This window comes from Cibotium barometz, chromosome 43 (assembly GCF_041138505.1).
Source record: "Cibotium barometz isolate CiBa-2024 chromosome 43, ASM4113850v1, whole genome shotgun sequence".
Lineage (NCBI taxonomy): Eukaryota > Viridiplantae > Streptophyta > Polypodiopsida > Cyatheales > Cibotiaceae > Cibotium > Cibotium barometz.
The window spans coordinates 48,746,344-48,758,781 of record NC_141088.1 but is presented as its reverse complement, the minus strand read 5'-3'; positions in this window follow the sequence as shown (position 1 = coordinate 48,758,781).

The following is a 12,438-nucleotide window of genomic DNA, read 5'->3' as shown; positions in this document are numbered from 1 at the left end:
CATATTCTTCTCTTCCATCAATGCTCATGCAATCTTAGCAATGTGCCTGTTTTTCCGCTCAGCAACTCCATTTTGCTGCGGAGTGTATCTGCATGTGAACAGTCTCCGAATACCATTCTTCTTCAAAAATTCAGAGAACTCATTGGAGAAGTATTCTCCCCCTCCATCTGACCTTAGGCACTTGACATATTTCCCTGTTTGCTTTTCAACCAAAACTCTGAAATTCTGAAAGTGGGTGAACACCTCACTCTTCTCTTTCATGAAATATACCCACACTTTCCTTGTGTGGTCATCAATGAAAGTCACATAGTACCTGCAGCCTCCCATAGATATGGTCTTCGTAGGACCCCATACATCTAAATGCACAACATCTAGTGCATTTCTGCTCACATATCTGTTACGTGGAAACACATACTTTGTTTGCTTCCCAAATTGGCATGCTTCACATATTTTCTGCATACCTTCCACTTTAAATTTTGGCAGCCCTGTCACAATTCCTTTTGTCTGCATAGACTTCAATCTCTGCACATTTACATGTCCAATCCTTTTATGCCAAATGTCTGTGTCTGCAACAATTCCTGAGCCATTTGCAAACATGGCAGCACTCATTTCAGGCATGTCTACATTTAATGTAAACATTCTGCCCACTTTGTTGCCTTTTGCAACCAACCTGCACTTGTCTTTAAAATCTTCAACATAACATCCATCAGGGTTAAACCGAACCTGCAAACCCTGCTCAATCATCTAGCCAACTGAAACCAGATTCTTTGTTATGTTCGGTACATGAAGTACATCTGCAAGGTACATCACTTTGCCATCCTGCATAGACAATGACACATCTCCAACGTGGGCAATTGGATGAGCAGTGTCATCCCCTGTTTCCACAAAACCTGGTCTTTCCGGGTTTTTCATCTCCTTGAACCACTCCCCATGACTCGTCATGTGGTTCGAAGCACCTGAATCCACATACCATACATTATCTTTTTGTGCTGCATCAACATTTTCAGACATGGCATTCACGACATGCTGCATAACAAACAACCTTTCATTATCCTCATTATTTCTGCTTGAGGATGCATAGTTGTTTTGCTGCACTTTCCCATTTTGCATGTCAGCCTGCTTCTTATAATATTCTGCCTGCACATGTCCAGGCTTACCACAATAATAGCATTCACGTGCATCCATTAGGAAGAATGGGGTCTTCTTGGGCCCTTTAATTTGCCCAAGCCTAATCAAGGTGATTAAGGAATAGTCAAATGGGGGGTTGCCATGTGGACTGAAATGTTGGGTTTGTAAGAGAGGTGTAAGAGTGGTTAAAGGGTACACTTTTTTCCCCAAAAAGGGGGGAGGCAATTTTACAATTTTCGGACCTCCATAACTTCTACATACAAGCTCCGATTTGAGCGGAGGTTATAGATCTGTGATCTACGCATCAAGAGCTTTCCATAGATATGTTACATGATATGGTTTTGTTTGCTAGATTTTAAATTCCATTTTCCCTCCAAAATTCAAATTCGAATAAAGTAGCCGTTTTGAAGCTTCTAATTAGAAAACGTTTTTTCTTAAGAGAAAAGGTTTGACTCCTTAAACTGCCAAATAAAAGGGCCCAAGAAGCCTTCCATTGAGGTCCTAATGATTATATTACCTTTGCCAATTTCCACAGCCTCTTTGACTCCCCCTGTCTCTGAATTTGCCTCTTCCACCTACGTGTTGTTGTTGTTGTTGATTCTGGGACTGTTGTTGTTGCTGCTGCTGTGCTGGCCATAATTCTGATTACCTATTCGGCCACCTCCTTGACCGCGTCCATGGCCTCCTCTACCTCGTCCTCTTCCTGAACTCGTGTAGAAGGCCTGTTACTCTGAACTGTTTTTGCTTTGTGAAGACTGTTGGTCTTCACCCAAGTTCTTCTCTTCGATAATCAGCATAGACACCAAATCTGTAAAGTTGGGAATGTTTTCCCGAGTCTGAATAGACGTCTTAAACGCCTTGTATTGTGGCCCGAGACCACGTAGACAGACTTCCACCTTGTCATCATCGTCTACTGACACACCAATAGATGCAAGGGATTCCACAATACCCTTTATCTTCAGCGCATAGTCATTCACAGACATGCTCTTTTTCTCCACAGTATGAAGTTCATTCTTCAACTGTATCTTACGTGCCTTGGTATTTGTTTCATAGAGCTTTACCAAGGTGTCCCACGCCTCCTAGGGGGACTTGGCATCCTGAATGTGCCCAATCATGGTGTCCTGTATACTAATGGATAGCCAATACATAACCTTCCTAGCTCCTTGGTTCCAGTCTTTAAACTCTTTCACATCTGCAGCAGTCGGATTTATATCCGGTATCTCCGGTGCCTCTTCATGCTCACCTTCTATGTAGTCCCAATAGCCTTTTCCCATCAGGAAATTTGTCAACCTGAACCTCCAAGCATGGAAGTTATTCTTATCAAGCTTCTCAGCCACAATCTGAGTTATCCCATCATTTGACATCTTGCCAAACACACAACTTTACCAGAAATTGCACTCTGGTTTTTCTGCACAAACTGCTGTATTTTCTGCACAGCGGTACTGTAGTACTCTCAAATGTCACAACCAGTGACTTCAATGTGCATACATACACCCAATGGCAACTGTAGACCTCTTTGCAGCACCTACAGTGTCTGCACAGTCAATCTGTCTTCCTGCAGTTCTTAAAACAGAGTTCTGCAGAGAATCGATGACTTAACCGTAGTGCTCGAAATCGCTTGCTTTCTGAAAAACGGAGGTCCAGACGCGTCCGAAACGCGTTTTCGGCCTGAAAATTGTAGCCCGATAGGACTGTATAGTTACCCTATAGCTTTACTCCCGCGAAGAAAGCTCCTCAATCAAGAGACCGTTTACCGGTGTCTCCCGTAGAGCTCCCGACAAGGGTGTAGTCACCAACACAATAGGGAAGAGTAGTTGAAGCTCTTACCCTCGTACCGCTTCCTGTGGTTCTCTTGCTTGTTGCAGCTCAACCCTTAGCACGAACCAGGCTCTGATACTATGAAAAGATGCAGGGGGGAAGAGAGCTTGAGCTCTTGCAAGCACACACACACACTCACAAACCCTAATAGATAACACACAAGGTGAGAGGCTGAAAATCTTCTTCTTCTCTACTCAACACTCAAAACACACCATATACAAGAATAAGAGTACACATAATATGAAAGGTACTCAACCAATACATACACGGGTTCTCTATAGTGTGAACCCGACTAAATGAGCTGGCGCTATAACTATGCCAGTCTCTAGAATGGCTGTCACACAGCCTGTCATCCCACTGGCCGCATATCTCCCATGATCTCACCAACCATGCCAGTGGTGTAAGTGTGGGGCCTATCCCTCAGTGTCCACCGCCTCACTAGACGAGCTCGATATCTCAACAATATTGTCCTTTATGAGGGGAGGTTTGGCCTTTTGACAATCGTCACAACGTTTTACATATTCTTCGACATCCATTTGTAAGGTTGGCCACCAAAGCCTAGACCACCTAATCAACTTAGCTGTGGTATTGCCCGAAAAGTGTCCACCCCCAACACCTACATGTGCATGAGTCAAGATTTTCAAGTAGTCAGCTTCACATACACACATGTGCAAGTTGCCATCCTTGCCCCTCTTGTAGAGTTGGCCCTCTATCAGCATATAGTTGGCCGCTTCAACTTCAATAGCACGCTTTCAATATTTAGGAATTGTTCGATCAGTATGACCATGCTGAAGATAGTCCACAATATACTTACTCCAAAGATCAGTATGACCATGCTAAAGATAGTCCACAATATACTTACTCCAACTTGGTGTAGTTGAAATTTGGAATAATATTTAGGAATTGTTCGATCAGTATGACCATGCTGAAGATAGTCCACAATATACTTACTCCAACTTGGTGTAGTTGAAATTTGGAATAATGTGACATTATGAATTGGTTGTTAAATATGACATGAAGCACAGTTACGAACAAATTTTTCAGCATCCGCATGCATGGTAGGCCACCATTGCCCATCCTGAGTTATATGTCGCACACAAGTAGTAGCTGATGCATGGATTCCACCAATACCCTCATGTGCCCATTCCAAGATCTCCTCATATTGGTCAGGGTTAGGTACAAGCTGCAACACTTCATCATTACCCTGACGATATAATCTCCCTGAGATTAACTTGAATGGTCGCCCTAGGTCCACATTAGGACCCGCTAGTTGTATCTACCCACTTGTCAAAATTTCCAAGATGGGTTCAGACCATTTAGGAGATGTCTCTACAAGGAAAAGTGTTGAATCTAACATATCATCATCCACACCCGCAGGAGCTTCTCCAGAGGTGATTTGAGACAAATGACCTGCCCTAAGATGAGTTGTTCCTTTTCGGACTGCCACTTCAAAATCAAACTCAACAAGAAGGATGACAAACCACCTCACAATCCTTCCAGTTGCACAAGGCTTATTCACCAAATATAGTAGTGCTTGATGGTCCACAAAAAATATAAATTTGTTTGCCAAAAGGTAATGGCGAAACTTTTTCACTGCATATATCATGGACAAACCTTCTCTTTCTATTGTGGTATAATTCTTCTCAGCATTGTTCAACTGTCGAGACTAGCATATGAGATTGGAAAATCCTTATTATGTTCTCCCGATTGAGCCAAAATACATCCAATTGCAAAGCCTGAAGCATCAATATGGACATGAAAGATTTGGTTCCAATATGGTGCCCGTAAGATGGGTGCAGACACTAATGCTTGCTTCAACTTTTCAAAGGATTCCTCACACTCGTCAGTCCAATTAAACTTTACAAGAAGAGCATATAATGGTCTGGTTAGGACAGCGTACATGTAGATGAATCGACGATAATAGCCACAATGTCCCATGAATATTTGTACCCCTTTAGGGTTGATAGGCCGAGGTAATGAGACAATGACATCAATTTTATCCATATCTGTTGAAATACCATTGCGAGAAACAATATGGCCCAAAATCTTCCCTTGTCTTACCATGAATTTGCACTTGTCAGGATTCAAGCATATACGATAAACTTGACACTTTTGAAACACAAGTCTGAGGTGTTCTATATGATCATCACGCTCTTGTGAGTGAACACATAAATCATCCATGAAGATCTCAAGAAATAGCCTAAGGTACTCCTTGAATACATGACTCATTAACCGCTGAAAGGTTGCAGGTGCATTTGTTAGATCAAATGGCATAACACGATAGGCAAAGATGTCATCTTCAGTAGAAGCAAAGGCTGTCTTGTGTTGATCCTTCGGATCAATTGACACTTGATTATAACCGGAGAATCCATCCAAGAAACTATATGCCTTTTTCCCTGCAACACGTTCCAAAACATGATCCGTGATTGGAAGTGGGTAATGATCACGTACAGTAGCTGCATTTACCTTCTTGAGGTTTACACATACTCGAAGTTTTTCATTTTTCTTGGGCACCACTACAATAGGGGAGACCCATTTAATGTGTTCAATCTCATAGATAAATTTTGCCTCTAAGAGCTTGTCTATTTCTTCTTTTATCTTTCGTACAAAATTCTCATTGTAAGTATAAGGACGTTGCTTAGAAGGCTTTGCATCCTCTCGCAATGGAATTGTATGCTGACATATGCTTGGATCAACTCCTTTGAGGTCTTTATAACTCCAAGCAAAAACATCGCGATACTCGTTTATTGTTTGAATTAATAACTTCTCCTCATCTAAGGACAAGTCTGTGGCAATCCACACATAGCGAGGCTCTTTTCCTAGCTCAGCGATATCAATTTTTTTTGCATCTTCTGGACCATCATATGAAACCCCTGGCATGCTTGGCTTTTGTCGCATGGGCTGTTGAAGAACAATCTTCCGATCTTGAAGAGTGTACTGTGTGAAGTTGGGGGGAACATTGAGACCTTGTTCTTGTCCACTTGAGTCATCACTAATTGAAGACCATGCGGTTTTGAGCTCTCTTTTGCAATCTTGCATCAGAGTTTTCCGTTCAACCTTTATCTTTGCACTTCCGACACTCTTTTTTGAATCTGTTTGAGACTTGAGTTTTTGTTTTGGTCTCTTTGGTTTTTTATGATTTTTGCTAACAGTTTTTAGCTTGTCTCCTAGTTGGAATCCATCTGATTGTTTTACTTGGTCTTTGATACTATCTTGTGCTTGGACATAGTATAGATATCCATTCTTTCCTGAGAAGTGAGGTGGTGGTCAAGAGTGTTCATTCTTAAACTCCTCGTCTTCTTTTTGTATTCTCTCACGTCGTTCCCTCTCATCTTGTTTACGGATTCTCTTATGGCTGTTACAGCATTTACGTTTAGGTCGGCTTCGAGGGATCTCTACTTGAGAGTAGGCATGCCTTTTCTAACTCTTCCTTGGGGATTATCACATCATCATCAAAATCAGAGTCCCATCCATCTTCCTTATCAACATCATTAGCAGATTCGAGTGTTAAATCCTCCACTGAGACTTCCTCTACATGTAGTGCTATTGTGGATGCATCCCCATAGTACAAATCATCTAGAAGGTCATGTGGTTGTACCATTCGTATAGGAATAATGTCATATCCATCTGAGTCACAAAATTGAATTGGCTTAGGTAAAGCACATGTCGATAATGTTGCAAGGACATGACTCCATTCTAGGGGATCAATTAAGTGCTCAAGGAAGGGTTGTGGAATGTATGCCTCATCTAATACACTTCGATTACCCTTAAGTCTCTCAGTGTTGAAATCCTTACATGAGGCTCCACACATCCACAGATCTTCTTGCCCTTCTGACAATGTAACTCTTGAGCCCTCAGATGAAGAAGAATCAAACTCATCTATTGGAGACCTTGTTATATCACAATATGAGTGATTCTTTAGGTTGACCCTTGTGATGACAGAATCATGTCGGAGGTACAAATAATTATATCCCCAATCTTGAATCATTTGAAATTGTCGCATGAATGGTCTACCCAATATCACTTCATAGTTTGGATGCTTTCCAAAATCCACTACTGCAAATGTGTGCTCATATTCAATCCCACATGTGGTGACCAATATGTTCTCTAGCAGTCCCCAATGGGATGTTCTAAGCTTCCATCTGCTAACTGCAAGCACATCCTTGTACTCCTAATAGCTGGTTTACCCCACTTTTCTCAAATGGACCTTTTCACAATGCCCACTCCTGCACCACTATCAAGTATTGCAATTGAAGCTACTTTTTGCACTTCTAATGGGAGGGTAGCATTTCCCTGATCGTCCTCACAAAATTTTCCTACTTTGTTGATAGGAACTGGCATAACATGCTTTGTCTCAGGGTGTATAGTACAATGATGGTGACCCTTTTGTAGCAATACTTGCTCTAACAAACATGTGGCAATATCATTCCACAACTCTAATCGAAGCTTTATCGAATCAAGCAAAGGTAAGGTACAAGCCACTGGTGCTGACAAAATAGCTTGCACGATACCCATATCCATCTCCTTTGTCAAACTTCTATGCATGGAGGGTATCCTCAAGGTTTGAGAACAGTTCTCATATTCTCCCAAATAAGATGGTAAGGTTTTCATTGTATGCTTACTTCTAGGAGAAACAATTGTTTGAACTTCCTCCTGGAAGCTTGGGCGTCTAAAGTTGTTTTTTGTGCCCCTAGTAAAATCCACTTCAGAGAATGGAGGTGAAATAATAGAGGACATATTCTCATTAACTTTCTCATGAACTGCTGCCCACATCTCATTTGCCATCTCCTCGTTAGCATCAATAACTTCATCATTGCATGGGAAGGCAAGACTAGGTGGTGGCAGAATGCCTTCTTTCAATGGGGTGTCAATTGGTGCAGACTTCTCGCTGTGTGAGATCAACTCACTTTTCATTTCCCAACTTGATGACACTTCTGGTATGGTTTCTAATGTTGGCTTAAGAGAGGTGGGGCCCCGAGGGATAGGTGGAGGGGGCTCTCAAGTATTGATTGAGCTTCCCTAATGAGTTACTGATGTACAGCTAGATTGATCTTCTCCTTATTTACGAGGGTTTGGGTATTCTTGAAGCTTCTTGGGTAGCTTAGATAAAGCTGCAATGCGACTTCTATGAGCATCAATTATGGCATCTAGAGTCTCGTTCACCTTATCCACAAAAACAGAACCCCCTGAACTATCCTCGGTTGTAATAGCCTCATCTTGTTTAGCACTAGGCCCTGGTTGAGGTTGATGCTCCTCACGCACTTCTTGGGATGTAAAAGCTTGATCCTTCATGTTTTGTTTAGAGACTTCTTGAGAACTAGTGGATGCACTCTTAGTTTGTTTGTTGCGGTTTTGTTTCCTCCTAGTGGTCCTTTTTCTATTAGAATGTAGGGTCTTGTCCACTAGATTTGCCTTTGCATCCCTAGTTCGATGTGTCTCATCAGTCTGCATTTCGACCTTTCGTGTCTATGATCTAGTCATGACTCTAAGTGGCACGACATCCTCATTCTCTGATGAAGGTGGCGATGGAACTGCCTCTACAAAGTTGAGTGAGACCTTTGGTTGAGAGGTGCCTTCCTCATGTGGTTTCAGCAAACAATCCTTTGGAAAGTGTTCTACACAACACCCTAGACAATATCTTTCAATTGGTGGAAACTGTGGTACTCTTGTATTGGATTGAGCTGCCTGCCTTTGGCGATGTGGATAATCATGAGCCCAATGGGGTTCTGCACTCATAACAGGGGCCCATTAGTTTGGCTTCTACTTTCCTTTGCTGCCATTGACCTGAGGGGCCTGGAGTCCTAGGTTGGTAGCCGCCTAGCAACATCAAAGAATTTTGTTCCCCTGGTTGAGGCTCCAGTGCTGCTTGGCTTGGATATGCAGGACTTTCAAAGAGATTTTCCTTGGATGAATATGATGCATATTCCTCCTCCACATAGCTTGGATTTACCAAGTCTCTACACATATTTGAATTGTCGTAGTCAACAACCTCACAGGAGCAGTCCCAGGAGCAGGAGGTTGAGCTCCAAGTACAGGTCGTGCTTGCTCTTGTGCCATCGATGGCTTACGTTCAAAATTAGTATATTGTTGATGCATTTGTGGAGCCCTTGCACCCCTTTGCGCTCTTGTCTCATTCTTGCAATGCAAGTACATTCATGTGTGGTGTGGGTATAATTCCAAGCACAGGCCTGGCACCACTTCTTTGTGGGTTGGTTTGTGACTAGAGGAGAAAAGGTATTACATTCTTCAGTTTTATGGTTACCGCCACATGCTCCACAAAGATGAGGACCTGTAGGTAGTACATTTCTCATTCGCTGCTGCTGCTGCTGCTACTGTTGTTGTGGCTGTTGGGTGGGCGATAGGTTTGTCCCGATCTCCGTAGTACTAGGTTAGCTATCTGGTCTGGATTTACTAGTGCGCTAGACCCTGTACTTTGGTCATCACCCCACTGATCTCTAGGTTGCACCTCAGGGCCAGTACCATCTTGGAATTTGAAGTTATCTATGAAATCCATAGCATCATGGCATTGAAATTTGTATGCTTCTTTGCATAGAGATGTGTGTGTAGTGTTGAATTTTTTAGTCCTTTTAAGAAGAGAGAAATTAATCGACTCTGGGTGGGCTTCTCGTCTTCTGGGCAACGATTAATGTACTGCTTCATCCTATTTACATAGTCTCTAACACTCTCAGTCTCGCCTTGCTTGAAAGAGTAGATGTTTGCTACTGTGTCATGCTGAATCCCCATCAAGGAAAAAGCAGCAATGAATCTCTCTTCCAAAACTCATAAAGAATATTTGTCTAAAGCCTCTTGTGCCTGAAACCAAGCAAGGGCCTTTCCCTCAAGAGTGAGCCCAAATCCTTGAATTTGCGTATGCTTGTCAGTCACTTGCTCAGCTTGAACTGCTTGCCTAAATGCTGCTACATGGTCATATGGATCTCCCGACCCTTCGTACTTCTTTGCCAGTTTTTGAAGAGTTGATAGCCTTACTCATCTTGAATACTCATCATCGGCCCTACGGCCTCTCACTCTCAGTGGTTCCTCTCTTTGGTAAGCTGGTCAATATGCATCCCAAATTGGTGTGGGTCCCCTATTACCTGCCTCACCAACCCCCTCCAAAGATCTTGTTACCCGCATTTCAGGAGGTGCACTTATGGGAGGCGGAGTTGGCTCCCCTACCCTCCGATTGTCATAGTGAGAGAAACGTTGTTGTGGGTCTTGTTGGGTTTTGAAAACTCTGAACTAAACAAATGAATCTCATTTTTTTTAAATAATTTATGTATTGGTCTAGGCTCCAATGTATACCAACATGTGGGCTTATGGACAAAATCTTCAGATAAAATCTATTGACGACTTACGTCTAACTCAAGATTCTTGCGTTGTTGCCTCTTTCAAGCAATTATCACATGCAAGTTCAAGAGACACAAACATCGACAGTGAACTTGGTTACGTGGGAACCATAGTCGGCATTTATGAAGTATCGTATTGTATCTTCAAGCAGGTAAATGACATCTCTCTTCATGCAACAATGACATGTAGATTTCTTGAAGCTATACATAATTCTAAAGTTTTGATTCGTGTATTTTGACAGGTGATTTTGAATGTGGATTGGTTTCGTGTCAAGTATAAACGCAATAATGCCACAAAGAAAAGAGAACTGTCCGGATTTTGGTCCGTCGACTCCTCGAAGTTATTGCGTGCAACAAAAGAGCCTTACATTCTGCCAACTCATGTTGAACAAGCGTTCTTTTACAAGAATACAGATGCTCATCCATGGTGGCAAGTTGTGCATGTCCAACCTAAAGGTCGACACTTGTTTGATAGCATTGACTCTGAGAAAGTAGATCAGGATGAAATTATTAAGTCCTCGAATCTAGACACATCGACGTCAGAGAGGTGTAGAATTCTTCTTTTCCATCATGATGACATTGTAGATGATGAGAACGACAACGATCTAGACTCTGACACTACATACACCAAAGAGGAAGAAATAATGGATGTCGAGCCTACGGAGGAAATGAACGTCAACACAGATTTAACGATGGGGGAGTTCGAACAAGTCGACAAGGATAATGAAGATGAAATTTTATTGACGGTTAATCTCAGAGATGACGATGAGGACTATTAGTCTTACGTGTCAACTCATGGATCAACCTATGTTCGATAAGATTTAATCTCAAAATAATTCATTGTGAAGTGATGATTTTTATTCTTTTGAAAACTTACTAACAAGGGTGGGTGGTGGGGAGTCTCGTGGTGGTGATAGCCGAGGTGATAGCCTCATATGGCTAGTGTCGGGGTTCGATTCCCCTCAGACTCGTTTTTCTTGCTCTAGCTGTGTACAGGGTAATTTCAGCTTCAAGTTCACTGAAAGAAAGTTCGTATCGGGATTCAATTCCCCTCCTCTACCAAGGCTTCTATCTCACGTTTCAACCCCAGTATCAGCATCTCAACCTTCTGTACCCACACAATCAAGCATTGTTCCCTGGAGGATCGACTTGGCCTAGCAGTAGACCATCGAAGCTAGAAGTCTTCTAGCATTTCGTGGTAGTGGTTCTAGCAGCACCCTCATCAGTGAGTACCCGCAGTACCCTTAGCCGCAGCACCCCCCACGCTGCCCATTTGCTGCTCCAGCTCTGCTCTCTCTCTCTCTATGACACTATGCTAGAAGTCTTCTAGCATTTCGTGGTAGTAGTTCCAGCAGCACCCTCATCAGTGAGAACCCGAAGTACCCTTAGCCGCAGCACCCCCCACGCTGCCCATTTGCTGCTCCAGCTCTGCTCTCTCTCTCTCTATGACACTATGCTCACCCCAGCTTTGATGTATGGTCACCCCAGCTTTGATGTATGCGGCAGTAGTATGGGCGCCATGCTTATCAGTGGCCTCATGAACGTAGATTGAGAGACCACAGATATGTATGATCTCACGCTTGTTCCGCAGCAACAAACCATCAGTACCGCTGTTCTACCTGACATTGGTATCGGAGCTCTCTGGTGGTAACTTTTTGGTCTCATAGGTCATTTTGGCCTTTTGAAGACGTAAATATAGCATTTCATTTTGTTTCATTTCTCTCTCTCTCTACTTACCGTGCATTATCGCGTCGATGACTCATGAGTTTGCACATTTACTTCAGCAACAACCACTTCCGACTCCATCCTGTCCCAAACTCCGTCTCCAGTGTGTTGATGACATATTTCTTGTCATGCTCAAGTCGATCACTGCATTGCAAAATAAAGTCAGTTAGTAATTCAAATAAAAAATTATAATTCATATTCTTTATGTTAAATAATACTTATTGCCATGGTATATGAACTCACTATAGATAAGACATGCAAAGGTCTCTCATCCGACGTCTGAAGGCGATGCCGGCTCCAACCTGAACGATACCCCCATCAGGCGTGATGTCGCATGTGACACCCAAAGTGCACGTGCGCATCGGCACTGGTGGGGGCACTGGTGGGAGCACTGGGGTGGGGGCCGTGGTGGTGTGCTACT